Genomic DNA, 15,123 nt, shown 5'->3' on the forward strand with positions numbered 1-15,123 from the left:
GAAGGTTCTTAAACAAGCCTCTCAAGGCCAAGGCAGATAGAAACCTTCCATTCAAAAATACACAGAACCAGGTAGCTTCCCAGGCAAACGTCTCCAAGCACTAAGGAACAGGAACTTCCTAGACTACTCAGCTCCAGAGCACTGGAGAAGGAAAAAAAGCCTATCAACCATTTTACAAATCTCTAACATCATCCTGATCATAAACTTGACAAAGAAAAGGAAAAAAAGCTAGTATTACAACTCACTCAATGCGCAGAAGAAAGCCTATAAGATAAACAAAAACCAAAAAGGCATGGTATAAAACTCAGCATCAATTTTCAAATAAAACTCTTAGCACATTCAACACAAAAGAAAAAAACATCCTCAAAAAGAATCTCCATCTCATGCCATAGCCAATGAGATACTTGCCCTGAAAAACCCAAGAGGTGCCCATTAAAGCCAGGAACGGAAGGAGTCTGATAGCCTCCATTATATGTATACACACATGGACAAGGACGCTAGGAAAGTAGGTGGCAATGCACCAATTACGTTACAGCGGTCATTTCTGTAAAGCAGGGTCCTGAGTACTGCTTCTTTGCGTTCGTCTGATTTTCTAAGTTTTATGCCCCTCCCATTGTATTAAGGGACAAATGAGAAGTAGTTCAGATCTTAGTACCTATAAGGTTAGTAAATTTAGGACCAAAAAATGATGCAAAACAACTAAAAGGCTCAACTTAAAACAAATACTTAAAAAAAAAAAAAGGTTAACTCTTCAGAAATAATTATGCGCTTGAAAATATGTAACTTGATTAATGCAATCTCTAATTTATGTTTTCCTTTTAAGGACAAAATCTAACCTGTTTTGAGAAAAACTCTTATATGTGGTTAACATTTCTGTCTTTCCAAATAAATGTTATATATTGACATTTCAATACTGAAAAACATTGAAAAACTGAGTAAAACAACAAAGAAGGTCTATGATTATCAGCTGGACAAACGCTGTTCTGATTCTGTAATGAGCCAACCTTGGGAGGGGGGGATAGTTCTAGAAACACAAACAGCAAATGCATTGACTAATAGCACCCTCTAGTGTTACAACATTTACCTAGCACCCGGTAAAGTAAATTGGAAAATACAAAATTGTTTCAAAAAACTATTTTGGATAATTTCAAACATACAGAAAAGTAAACAGAATTAAAATACATTTCATATACAACTTATTTCCAACTATGCATTGTTTTGATTTGTGTGGCAACTTCTATATTTCAGAAGTGTCAGAAACCAGCAGGTGTCTCCAAATGTCCTTTCTCACTCAATTAATTGCTATTATAAAAACTCTTGATTGGGACACCTAGGTGGCTCAGTCGGTTAAGCGTCTGCCTCTGGCTCAGGTCATAATCCCAGGGTCCTGAGACTGAGCCCCTCATCGGGCTCCCTGCTCAGTGGGGAGCCTGCTTCTCCCTCTGCCTGCTGTTCCCCCTGCTTGTGCGCTCCCTCCTTCTCTCTCCCTCCCTCTCTCTGACAAATAAATAAAATCTTTTTAAAAAAATAAAAAATAAAAAAAATAAAACCCTTGATTTTTAGGCCGGGCACACAACCAACAAAATTCAGGCAACATTTCCCAGCCTCCCCTGCAGCTAGATGTGGCCACATAACTAAGTTCTGGCCCATGGGATGTGAGTGGAAGTTATGTCCTCTCCTCCCCACTGGCTGCAAGAACCATCTTGAGCCATATTAATAAATCAGTATGCTAACAATGGTGAACCAGTAAGAAAAAAGGAGCCAGGTTACATAAGAGAAAAAAAGCTTCGATTTCACCTTTGGTTATATTAGAACTGCCTGAACTATACTCTTAAAAAAAACAAACAAAACAAAACATGTAGAAACACTATCTGGCAAGACAACACATTTTGGAATAAGCCCAGTGACTAAATTCTCAAAAGGAAACTGATCAGTACATATTTCAAACCTGGATGAATGTTGATGTTATTTTCCTTCAAAGGGAAGCATCATGGTAAAGGGCAAACATCTGAGTGAGATGAGTAAATTCACCAGTCACCTTAAATTCACTTCTCTGACATTTAAAGGCTGGCCACTCACTCATGGTCTCAAAGCACAGCTCAGAATGTGTGCTGACAGCACATGCCAGAACTCCAGCACTGAAAGTAAAATCAAGTTGATCCAAGTCTCAAAGCAAATCCATTGTGAATAGGGGCGCCTGGGTGGCTCAGTCATTAAGCGTCTGCCTTCGGCTCAGGTCATGATCCCAGGGTCCTGGGATCGAAGCCCCATCAGGCTCCCTGCTCAGCGGGAAGCCTGCTTCTCCCTCTCCCACTCCCCCTGCTTGTGTTCCCTCTCTCGCTGACTGTCTGTCAAATAAATAAATAAAACCTTAAAAAAAAAAAATCCATTGTGAAGACTGTAACCTCTAAACCCAAGATTCACCCTCCAGCACGGCCTGGTTGGCACCATGCAGTGGAACACCAGGTTAGTGGGAAACAGCACTTCACCGGGAGGCCAGAAGCCCGGGACACATGCACGGTGGCGTAAGTGCAAGAGTCATTAACTAGTGGGCCTCAAACATCGTGCTCTGTAAAATAAGGGTGTTGGCCTACATCTGTGGTTTCAGCACTTCGGTTTTTTGTAATGGAGCAAGCATTCTCAAATTAAATCTTATTCAAGGCCTGGAGGGAGGAAAATCACAAGTAGGTGGATGATGTCATGAAAACGGGGACTGCATACTCTTCACTGTAAAGTTTTAATACGTATTTTCCAAAAATAAAACAAACAAAAAGTCCAATCAGTAAATCAGAGATTCCATAACCTTAAGAACTTTGCTGACAGCAGCAAGAAAAACACCTTTGCCAAATTTTCTAGCAGCAGCCTGCCAATGTTGCGCTATACTATACCACCTCTTTTATCACTATTTGATTATTCTAACACAATGCTCCGATTCTGAATTAAAGGAGGAAAAAAATAATCCAAGACCAAGGAGAGCAAAAATCTATTACTTCAAGTCCTTTTAAAATATCCAGTTTTTAAAATTTAATTCTTTGTGTCAAAAAATATGACATACTTATTAGAATGGCTAAAACAAAAATTAAAACTGCTAAGATGAGACAGCAAGTCCTGATAAGAACATGAACAACTGGAAGTACCACACGCTCCTGGTCACTCTGTAAAGTGGCACTGACACTTTGGGAAAACATGTTGGCCATTTCTGATAAAATTAAGAGAAAAATTTACCTTATGACCCAGCAATAGTACCCCTAGCTATCTACCCAGAGAAACGGAAACTACGTTCGATCAAACACCTGCACTAGATGTGTATGGTGGCTTTATTTGTATTAGCCAAAACCCGGAACCATTCACCTTTAGCTAGTGAATGGATAAACCGATTGTGGCACATCCCTGTTAATGAGAGGTCAGTCCACACCCACCAGATAAGGCCGGTATAAAGGAGCTTAATAATACCACTGTTGGCAAGACTGTGCATAAACAGGAATTTTCCCACTCTGTTGCCAAAGATATAAATTGGTTCAAACACTTGGCAAGACAATTTGGTGGCATCTAGCAGGTTAGAGATGTGTATGCACTGTGATCCAGCAACGCCACTTCTCAGCATCATGACCCTGTTTTTAATAGTACACAACCAACACATCAACAGAACATGTACGTTCTGATGCTTAAACAGAATTTAAAAAGAGCACTTAAAATGAATGAGCTCTATCTAGCCGCTTGGGTCAACATGCCATGAGAACATTCCTGAATGAGCAAGCAGGCTGCAGAACGTAGACCACATGAGATCTCTTATTTAAGGTTTTAAATAATGCAGCCAATACTGAATGTGGGTTTATGGGTATATAAACATGTAATACAAAAGCAAAAATACAAGGGGCGCCTGGGATGGCTCAGTCACTTGAGCTCCCGACCCCTGACTTCGGCTCAGGTCATGATCTCGGGGTCCTGTGATCAAGCCCGGCATGTCGGGCTCCACACTGGTTGTGGAGTCCGCTTGAGATTCCTCTCTCTCCCTCTCCCTCTCTCTTAAGGGAGGGGAAAAAAAGGTAAAAATGTGGGACAGAAGGGAAGGAGAGGACACTAGCAAAGAATACAAAGAGGATATCTAAAAGGTTATATTTTCTTTAAAAGAAAGACCTAAGGCAAAGACAATAGCATGTTTAGATTTATTAAATCTGAGTATCTGGCACGAGTGTTCATTCTTTCATTTTCTTTACATTCGAAATTTCACAGTTAAAGAACAAACTCTTACCAAAGGATACGCAAAACAGACACATAAAACCCGGTACAAGTAGTTGCCTGCAGAGAAGGGAGCTACAGTCAGACAGAAAGGAGACTTAATTGCCTTGTCTGTCCTCGGAAGCTCTTAGACTTTGATCCATGTAGACCCACTATCCATTTTTCTTTAAATACAAACAAATTTCACGTCCTCATCACCTCCAATCCCACCTCCCCCTCAGGGGGAGAAAATGTCTATCTAAAGTATTTTCATTTAAGAGAAGGCAAGGCTGCTGAAGAGGTCATGGCGTTTCCAGCCTTGACTGTGCCCCAGATGGGCTCCGTCAACTCGAAAGGTCATTTAACCTGGCGCTGCCAGAGGGTTGTGCCACTTCTAAGACTACCTTCTGTGAAAACACAAACATGTCTCCATAAACCAGAAATCAGAAGTCCTAACGATGCCAAAGGGAGCAGGAAGCGGTTCTCCCATGGCCCTGGCAGGAAAACTTCTAGGATGTGTTAAAACAGTTCCACACAGACCATCTGCGGGGTTGCCTCATATCCTCTGTGGAACAAAGTGGGCAGAGATGTATACAGATAGCCACTGTTTCTCAATGCTTGATGAGGGAGGAGGGCAGGAAGCTGAGGGAGCATCTATCTAATGACTTGTTTTCTTAATGAACTAAGAGTGGAAGTCATGGTGGAGAGGAGAGATGGAGGACGACAGTGGGGGAAAGAGTGAAAGGACTCACATAAGGAAAAAAAAAAGTCAAGGGTCTGGCTGAGCCCAGAACTTGTAAATAGGTGATGGAGAAAGTCACTTTGATACCTGGTTTCTCTCCAGCAGAGTATAATGGGACAAAAAACATGGAAAAATTAAAAAACAGGACTGTGCCACTGAAGAAGCCTGGTAAGTCACCCGGACAGTTCAGTGAGGAAAGCAAGATGCCAGTAAGAGGACAGTCACGTGATTCCCTGTGGCACTCACAGCGGGTAAAAAGGGTGAGGAAGGGAAGAGGAAGCCAGAGAATGCCCAAGTGCCTGGGGAGAACAAGAACCAGTAGAGAACAAATGAGACCAAGGGAAGGACAGGATGTGTGCAGAGATTCCACAAGTGTCGTATGGGAGAGGGCAAGGCTCAGGAGAGCTGAGGTAACTGGAAGTAAAAATCCCAGAAAAGATCCTGTGAAGGGAAAGTGAGGTTCAGAGGCCTGAGGAGCCAACAACTCAAAAGCGACGTTAGACACAGGGGAAAGAACAGGAGCAAAACAGGAGCCAATATTCTTGGGAAACATTAGGAATGGTCAAGAAGTTGACAGATGAAGGCAAAAAGGTAAGGGTAGGGTCACGTCACAGACTGGTATGGCCTTCAAAATGGCAGGCATTGTTGAATGAAGGCTGGAGGCTGTCCTTTCCACCTGGAAAGATGTAACATCCAGAGAATTCCCTATTCACATTTCAGATCTCTGTTTAAATTGCCAATTCCTCAGAAAATCCTTCCCAGACCCCTCAAAATCCAAATCAAATCCCCCACACTTCTCTTTACTGTTCCCTCCAAAGCAACAACCGCAATTCACACCAAGTATCCCTCACTGTTCAAACGTATGCTCTTCCTTAGTTCACACAATGAGGAATCCACATTTTTCTGAATCTACAAGATTCTTAAGTTTTGGCTAACAAAAAAATACAATTTCAGAGAATGGAGGGTATACCTAAAAATTTATCCAGAGAGCCACCAGGTCAGGAAGGCAGTTCTCTGGTAAACTGGCTTCAGAACACCTTAGCCACACATGCTTAAAAGTAGTCTTGGTGGAAGTAGTCTGCGTGGCTGTAAGAATTCCTAATACTGTCAAAATTCTTTTTATTTTCTAATTTAATGTGATTCTCACCATATTGCTGATGGGTGTACAGTCATGTATAAGCTTTCTTATAAAAATGTGAAAAATCTACAAGAACACAAAAGTAAAAGGCATAGCTTATAACTCATTCAACAAATCTTAAGATTACTGAATAATTGTTCAATGTTCCTTCAGTAGGCAGGCACTTGGATAAACTGCTAGTGGGAGCAAATAACTGGCTTAACATTTCTAGATGGCCATTTAACAACATCAAAAGCTCTAAAAATACACACAGCTTTTGACCCAACAATTCTACTCTTAGGGAATTTACAAAATAATTAAAACAGGCTCAATTTTTCATTATGAGAACGTTCACTAAAATAATGGTAGAATCATCCAAACCTGGAGGGGAAAATATTAACGCCTAAACTGGTTGGTTAAATTGTGCATACATTCTGGGGTGTCTGGGTGACTCAGTCTGTTAAGCGTCTGACTCTTTGATTTCAGCTCAGGTCGTGATCTCAGGGTCGTGAGATTGAGCCCCTTGTCGGACTTCACACGAGGCATGGAGCCTGCTTAAGATCCTCTCTCTCCCAGGGCACCTGGGTGGCTCAGTCAGTTAAACGTCTGCCCTCGCCTCAGGTCATGATCCCAGGATCCTGGGATTGAGTCCCTCATTGGGCTTCCTGCTGAGTAGGGAGTCTGCTTCTCCTTCTGCCCCTCCTCTCCACTCATGCTCTCATGCATGCATGCTTTCTCTCTCCTAAATAAATAAAATCTTTAAAAAAAAAAAAAAATTCTCTTTCTCCCTCTGCCCCTCCCCGTTCACATAGGGTCTCTCTCGTAAAAAAAAAAAAAAAAAAAAAAAATTGTGGATACATTCTTAGAATATTGTGGGGATTTAAAAATTGGTAACAGAAATACTGACATGGGGGCGCCTGGGTGGCACAGCGGTTAAGCGTCTGCCTTCGGCTCAGGGCGTGATCCCGGCGTTATGGGATCGAAGTCTGCTTCTCCTTCTGCCCCTCCTCTCCACTCATGCTCTCATGCATGCATGCTTTCTCTCTCCTAAATAAATAAAATTGTCTCTATCTCTGTCAAATAAATAAATAAAATCTTTAAAAAAAAAAAAAAAGAAAGAAATACTGACATGGAAGGAAATGTGCTGAGTGTATCCCCAAGTGGAGGAAAAGACAGGTTACAAAACACATATGATATCCCCATTACAGTGTATACATACACACAAGGAAAATGGAGGGAAAATGCCCAAGCGTCTTGTGATTTTGTTATTACCTCCAGATGATAGGAGTATGCCTTTTTGCTCTCATTTTTCTACAGTGTATGTATCATTTTAAAGATTTTGTTTTTAAAAGTAATCTCCACATTCAATGTGGGACTCGAACTCACAATCCCAAGATCAAGAATCTACGGACTGAGTCAGCCAGGTCCCCCTATTTTAATTTTTAAACCTTAACTCATTGCCTTTGGACAATATAAACTAAATACACAGGCAAGACAAACTAGAAAGAGAAAGTACAGCACTCAAATCCCTGTAACAAGATGCGTGGCCTCTCACTTCCAAGGCCTTGCTGACAGAAGCCCAGTAACTCAAGAAACCAAAGGTGTGGTCAGAAGGAAGGTACTCTCAATGTTCTGCACGCTTACTGTGCTCAGGGACTCCTGGTTTTCCTGTATTGCCTCATAGCCCCGTATTCTAACTACTTCTAAAGGCTGTTGTTGTGGGGGTTTTTAAGATTTTATTTATGTATTTGAGAGAAAGAGAGAGCAGAAGTGCAGGGGGCGGGGGCGGGTGGTAGAGGGAGAAGCAGACACCCCACTGAGCAGGGCTCAATCCCAGGACCCTGAGATCATGACAGGAGCCAAAGGCAGATGCTTAACCAACTGAGCCACCCAGGTGCCCCTAAAGGCCATTTTTATCTCAAAACAGCAGTGTACTTCTTCACATTTTTCTAGGTCATCAAATTCTTTATTTAAAAGAAATGAGAAATATTCACTGGACTCTAAAGAAGGGGGAGCATTGAGAAATGTACAGAATGCTTGAATCGCTACACCTGAAATTAATAGGACATTTTTAACTATACTGGAATTAAAATTAAATTAAAATTAAAAAGTTAATTTTAAAAAAAAGGAGAAATAATCATTGGACCCTAAACTTTGATGTATTATAATCTAAAATTATAATTTACATATTAAATATGTAAATTACATATATATGACATATATATAAACTGCAAAATGTATTTTTAAAATATTATATATAAACATAAATATTAATTCATTAAAATTATAATCTAATATAGCTAAAATTATAAGTGTCAAAACATTTATGACTCTTGAGTGAAATGGAAAACTAGTTTAAAAAATGTATATATACAGGGGCGCCTGGGTGGCACAGCGTTAGTTAAGCATCTGCCTTCGGCTCAGGGCATGATCCCGGCATTATGGGATCGAGCCCCACATCAGGCTCCTCTGCTATGAGCCTGCTTCTTCCTCTCCCACTCCCCCTGCTTGTGTTCCCTCTCTCGCTGGCTGTCTCTATCTCTGTCAAATAAATAAATNCTTGAGTGAAATGGAAAACTAGTTTAAAAATGTATATATACAAAAATACATATAAATTTAAAATACATTAAAAATTTGTTTTCTTCTCAAGCCAGGGNATCAAATAAATAAAATCTTTTAAAAAAAAATGTATATATACAAAAATACATATAAATTTAAAATACATTAAAAATTTGTTTTCTTCTCAAGCCAGGGAATAAATGAAATAACATCTAGAAATACTGCCTTCTCAATCAATTTACTTATTGAACTGGTTCAGAAACATTTTCCAGGGACATCCGGGTAGCTCAGTCGGTTAAGTGTCTGCCTTCAGCTCAGGTCATGATCCCAGGGTCCTGGATCGAGTCCCACATGGAGCTCCCTGCTCAGCGGGGAGCCTGCTTATCCCTCTGCTTCTGTGTCCCCCTGCTTGTGAGCGTGTTCTCTCTCTGATAAATAAAATCTTTAAAAACAAAACAAAATGAAAACAGAAAACATTTTCCAGGCAATGGGAAGCTCCTCAATTTGACAGGGGAAAAAAAAAATGAGAAAGGGAAGCTGAAAGAAGTATCATTTGATGATGAGCACGTGCTATTACGCAGCCCACGAACAGAAGTGGCTTACGTTATGAAATACCCCAAAATCCAAAAGCTTCCGAGTTGAAAACATATTACTTAGTGGTACAGAACAACAGTGTGGGCCTCGAGCTGTGCCACCCAATGCAAGAGCCACCAGCCCCACGTGACTCCCGAGCACTTGAAGTGTGGTCAGCTAGAAATGTGCTGGTAAGCACAAAATACACATGAAAATCCAAAGATTTACTATGGGGGGGAAAAAAAGCAAAATATCTCATCAATAATACTACACAATAATACTACAATAATTGTGTGAAATGATGATCTTTTTAAATATTAGGTTATAAAATACATTACTAAAGTTCGTTGTAACTGCTTCTTTTTATTTTACTTACTATAGCTACTAGAAAATCACATACGAGTCCCATTCTAATTGTACTGAACAGCACTGGTCTAAAGAAAGCAGATACCAGGAAGAGAGATCAGCTATGCAGAGTACACGACCACCGTGCTCACGATCAGACTCCACCAAAGAGTATGTACAAAACACACACATGCAACACAGGCACGGCCGTGCATCCTAACCCCGCCAACAGAACCAAGCCTGTGTTACTACCCTTCACCGTCAGCTCTGCAGCCTGCACTCTGATGCAGGGGAGCAGGTCCCATCACCTCATGTCACACACTCGCAGCACTGGAAGGCGGGAGGGAGCCAGACGTGAGAAAGGCCAAAGCAGAGATCCACGAGCTAACGACAAGCACGAGCTGGAAGGTCGTAAGGGGAGCTGGGGGCTATGCACGGGAAGCTCAGAAGCAACACAAGAAACCTAAATAAAACTAACAGGGTCCACCCAAAGGGCTCAAATCCAGAGGGGCTTTGTAACTACTGAATTGTAAGTTCTGGTTTTGTATGGCAAACCTCAAACAAAATTATACCTGTATTTTTGTAAAAAAACACACACACACACACACACACACCCCTCATTAGAAGGAATGGGACAAATTTATCGACGAGATCTTTCCATACCAAAAAGAAAGTCAGCCAAGGACTTGGGCAATTTATCAACAGCTGGTCTTAATCCAACACTAACACACTGATTTTGTAACACATCCCACTGAAAAGGCCAGGGCTCACCTGATGTGCGTGGAGTCCCTTCATGGTAGCTGTCCCATAGTAACCATTTTCCTTCCCACCTTCTTATGCAAGCTCCCTGATCATCATCAGTGTTTACATAGGTCTTTGAAAGAGCCCATCTTTTCCAGTAAATATTTAATTCTCTTGTTGCTACCGATCAAACTATCAACAATGAGCATTTTATATAATATGTTTAGTTATAAGAAAGTGGGACACTGACGTCAATAGCACACAGTCTGTAAACCAAAGACACCAGAATTACCAGACGCAGCCTCTCAGAAATCAGCCACAAATAAAACACAGTTCCTCCCAGCTCAACGTCTTTAATCCAGTTTCTATCTGAGTCCCTCCACATTTATGGATCAACTTCTAAAATGTGCCTGCAATCAGAACCGGGCCCGTGGTCAGCAGGCTCCTGGCACTGGGCAGAGCTGGCGTTCTCTGCTGTGAGTGCCCAGACAGTGGACTATCGCCTGTATGCTCCTGATAACATATTACCTGGCAGGCCTTCTCTTTTCTCAGGTTTGTAAACTTAATATTTAGGATCTGTACTGGGGGGGAGGGGAGGAATAAACCAACCATTTGGCTAGTTTCCTAAACTGCCGCAAATCTCAGCACTGATGGAAATGGATTACATGTGAAGCCATCTGCCATCTCAGTGGACCGGGACAATGAGTGAATCATAGAGACATACATGATAATTATCAAACTGGGCATGAACACTCAGAAAAAGAAACTCAAAAGGGCCAGAAATGATCAGAAATGTATTTGGGGAAGTGGGACTTGGGGGTCAGCCTTGGAGGATGGAAAGTCCTGAGTGGTAGGTCACCATGGAGACCAAGGTAGGCAGAAGTATGGCGAGTCTCTAGGGCATGAAAACAGCTTAGCCACAGTATACAATGGGAGGTAGAGGACGAAAACCCTTCGCAGGGTCAAAGGAGCCCAATGTACACACGACACAGCTTTACGAAACATGAGTTTCTCGGCAGGTAAGGAGAATAGAAAGAGTCCACTGCCAAAAAATCTCAAGATGGAAGGTCAAGAAGCTACTGTGTCAATCCAAGTATAAAGATCTTGGCAACGGGGAGGCTGAAAGGGACAGTGAGAAAAAGGGGCAGAGAAAGTGATTTGAAAGAGGAAAAAAAAAAATCGATCAAAGATTAGGTGTCAAAGAGGACCTCTAAAAAAAGAACAAGAGTGTCTCCTATAAATAAGGAAATGGGCTCGACAAGGCAAGTAAGGAACAAAGTCTGGACGTGCTGAATTTGAGCTGGGGGTGACATGTACGCCTGACAAGCGCCCACTGAAGACCAGAGACCGGAGAAACTCTGAGCGCAAATGGAGCAGAGGAAGACACGTGTGAACTGAAATATAAAGACGGTAACTGAAACTCAGAGCTGAGAGACCATGTATTTCGCAGGTATCCCCAGACAGAGCAGTCTTCCCCTTTCTCCCTCGTGGTTAATTAATATTACTTTTAAGAATGCATTACATAGGGGCGCCTGGGTCGCTCAGTTGTTAAGCATCTGCCTTCAGCTCAGGGCGTGATCCTGGTGTTCTGGGATCGAGCCCCACATCAGGCTCCTCCGNGCAGGTATCCCCAGACAGAGCAGTCTTCCCCTTTCTCCCTCGTGGTTAATAAATATTACTTTTAAGAATGTATTACATAGGGGCGCCTGGGTCGCTCAGTCGTTAAGCATCTGCCTTCAGCTCAAGGCGTGATCCTGGTGTTCTGGGATCGAGCCCCACATCAGGCTCCTCCGCTGAGCCTGCTTCTTCCTCTCCCACTCCCCCTGCTTGTGTTCCCTCTCTCGCTGGCTGTCTCTCTGTCAGATAAATCAATAAAATCTTAAAAAAAAAAAAAAGAATGTATTACATATAATTTGATACCGGCTTAAGAGAAAAAAAAACTGCACACAGAAAAAAAGTCAAAGAACACAAATGTTCACAGTGGTGTCATTAGGTGGTAGGATCAAGGATCTTCTGCCTAAATTCTTGGAATTTCTGTTTTTTGGGGTTTTTTTAAGTAGCAAGTATAGACTTTCCATTAGAAAATGAAAAAAATTTTTTTAACTGATCCCCTTTCAGCATTTGTGAAAGCTCCTACAATTGTGAATTTTACTGTTTGAAAATTAAAAGTAAGTAAAGTACCACTGACATAAGATTCTATACACACCATACTGAATAAGTTAGTTTTGACAAAACAACCTGTTTGAGAATGTTTATTAGTAAGAGTATAAATTCTTGCAGCTTCCCTACAAGACAATTTGTCGAAATTTAAAAAACTAAAAAAATCTTAAGCACTGTACCCAACAATTTTACTGCTAGAAATTTACTTACAGGTAGTCTCCCTAAAATATGTACAAGAAATTTCACTGCAGTATTGTTTGTAATAGCAAAAAATTTAAAATAACCAAAACGCCCATCTAGCTTTGTGATGGGGGAGGGAGGGAATGCAATTTAATAATCTCACTGCTTAATGTGCAGAATGCTTGAAAAAGAGAGAAGAGGTCTTCAATCTTTACCCCCAAGGTTCAGACTTGGGACCCAGACAAGGAGCCTCAAATGGCAATAAGTATTCAAATTTTTACTGATACAAAAAGTCAAAGGCATATAAGGAAAAGGAAAATATTTACTTCCTACCTTATCATTACCCCTAAGTGGCAAGACCTTGCCTATTTTCTACTTTAATCTGCTTACAAGGAATTTGGCCTACAGCAGTCCATTACCTTATCATTAGCATTAATGGAACAATTAATTATTCCCAGGATTGCATTTAGACTGTTGGTGACAAGTGCAAAGGACAAGGTCAAGCACAAATGAATTCTAACACTAAAGGGCTGTCAGCACAACTGCATCATGAAATGCAGAATGAAAAAGACTGGGTTTCAGACGCACCTAAATGCCGCACCGTGGACCTGTCCATACGCTTTCCGTTACAAGCCGCTGAGCTACATTTCCTCGTGCTGCTGAGGTCCAAGCTCGAAACCACAGGGGGATCCCGGTTAGCAGAGTCAAGACCTAGCTAGAGAAAAACAGATGGTAAATAAAAATAGAGTAATAACAAACCTACCAGGAGGCACCCCGCATGAACGGAGTCTACTTCTCACTCAGCTGTGGCCAGTCCTAGAACTTGCTCTATGAGGCCTTCCTTGAGGAGCATCTGGAGGCCCCAGCCAGCCCCCTGGCAGGATCACACACGCCACCTTCATTCCCTTCAAAATCGGCTCTTCGTCTGCACTGCATATTATGGAAGATGGTATTTTAGAATACCTGGAAAAAGTAATTTTGTACTTAACTGGGGTTTCTTCCTGATAATCTTTTAAACTCCATATTCCCTAGCATAAGACCTCCATTTAGCCATTAAAAAATATATATATTTTTACATACTTCTCTAGTGCTCACTATGTGCCATGCACTGTACTAAGTACCTCCTAAAAACTTTTTTAGACTTTATTTGAGAGAGTGAACAAGCTCAAAGAGCAGGGGAGGAGAGCAGAGGTGGAGGGAGAAGGACAAGCAGATTACACGGAGCACAGAGCCCCCCTCAGGGCTCACCACAGCCCTGAGATCATGACCTAAGCCAAAACCAAGAGTCAGATGCTCAACCGACTGAGACACCCAGGAGCCCCAGTACCTGTTAAAATTAATACGGGGAAACGTCACTAATGTGAAGTGGGGAAGAAAGGAGGGGAGGCTAGCAGGGGGAGCCAGAGGGGGAGCCAGTACCACTCAATTACAGGAAGAACTGTCAATTATAGACCCCAAAAGACGATCTCGACAGGAAAGAATCATCAATGATAGGCCCCCAAAGGGAAAGATGTACATTGCAGCTCCCACAAGAAATCTGCTACCCCTGCCAGCTCAGCCAATGACAAGCCACCAACACCCTGAACTAGTGTCTTCCTCCAACAGGCTCTGCTTCAAAGCCACCCCTCCCAACGTCTTCCTTCTCCATAAAATAACCTTCCTCTCCTTTGTTGGACTTGCCTGTGGTTTGGCCATGGTTTAATGCCCCAAATAAACTAATAAACTCATTTTTGCTGGTAAAAAACTTATTTTCAAAAGGTTCACATTATGCGGTGATTAGAAGTGGCTTCCAAAAGGCTGCCAACAACTCTAAGGCTGGTGAGCAAACAGGTCCCCATACCCACAGAGCTACCTGAGCTCACTGCTTTCTCGCCAACCCTAGAATTTGAAGGTAATTTTTCTCCTGGATTTTGAGCTCCACTCTGTGTTTTAAGCTCTCCAAGAATTATTCGGGATCTGTTTTACGGCTTTGTCCTTTATAAGAATACTCATTTGGCCTTCAGTTCAACTCCTGTTATGAACCAGGCTACTCCTATTGAAACTGCGCTAGCCTTTCGCCCAACTTCTTGGGAACAGGGCTGTGCCTACTGGAACAGAGCTGGCCTTTGCTCGGATTCCTTTTAGAACCAGGCTGTCCATACTGTTTAGAAATTTTTCTTTCTTGCTCTAGAAAAATAAAACTAAACCAAACCAAACCAAAAAAACCCTTAGAAATGAGATCCCAGTCCATCAGAATGTTTTGAGGGTGCCCCCTCTTCTGGGACCCTAGCCAGTTTTATGTTTAAAAATTGTGGTCCCCCTTCATACACGGAGTCATTTAGAACTCCAATGGCCACTACAGGGAGCCTGCCATCTCCCCAAACTTACTCTTCTCAAATCTTAATTGGACAGTCACGGCTCTAAAATTGTCAAAACTGAATGGGATGTCTACTTGGGGATTTTGAAGCTTCTGAACATTATCAGCAATCTAAAATTGCCTGTCTGCAAA

At 41.8% G+C, this 15,123-nt stretch overlaps 1 protein-coding gene across 2 annotated transcripts in view; it reads right to left on the reverse strand.

Annotated features, from left to right (window-relative positions):
* The window catches only part of SLC23A2 (solute carrier family 23 member 2), a 108,151-nt gene extending 94,801 nt beyond the window's left edge, over nt 1-13,350 (reverse strand). For both annotated transcript variants that reach the window (XM_019805504.2, XM_034641727.1), the window contains exon 1: nt 13,224-13,350. The gene's annotated coding sequence lies outside the window, so the exon portion shown is untranslated. The remainder of the gene's footprint in view (nt 1-13,223) is intronic.
* Between the last annotated feature and the right edge of the window lie 1,773 nt (nt 13,351-15,123).

The sequence above is a fragment of the Ailuropoda melanoleuca genome, chromosome 13 (genome assembly GCF_002007445.2).
Source record: "Ailuropoda melanoleuca isolate Jingjing chromosome 13, ASM200744v2, whole genome shotgun sequence".
NCBI lineage: Eukaryota > Metazoa > Chordata > Mammalia > Carnivora > Ursidae > Ailuropoda > Ailuropoda melanoleuca.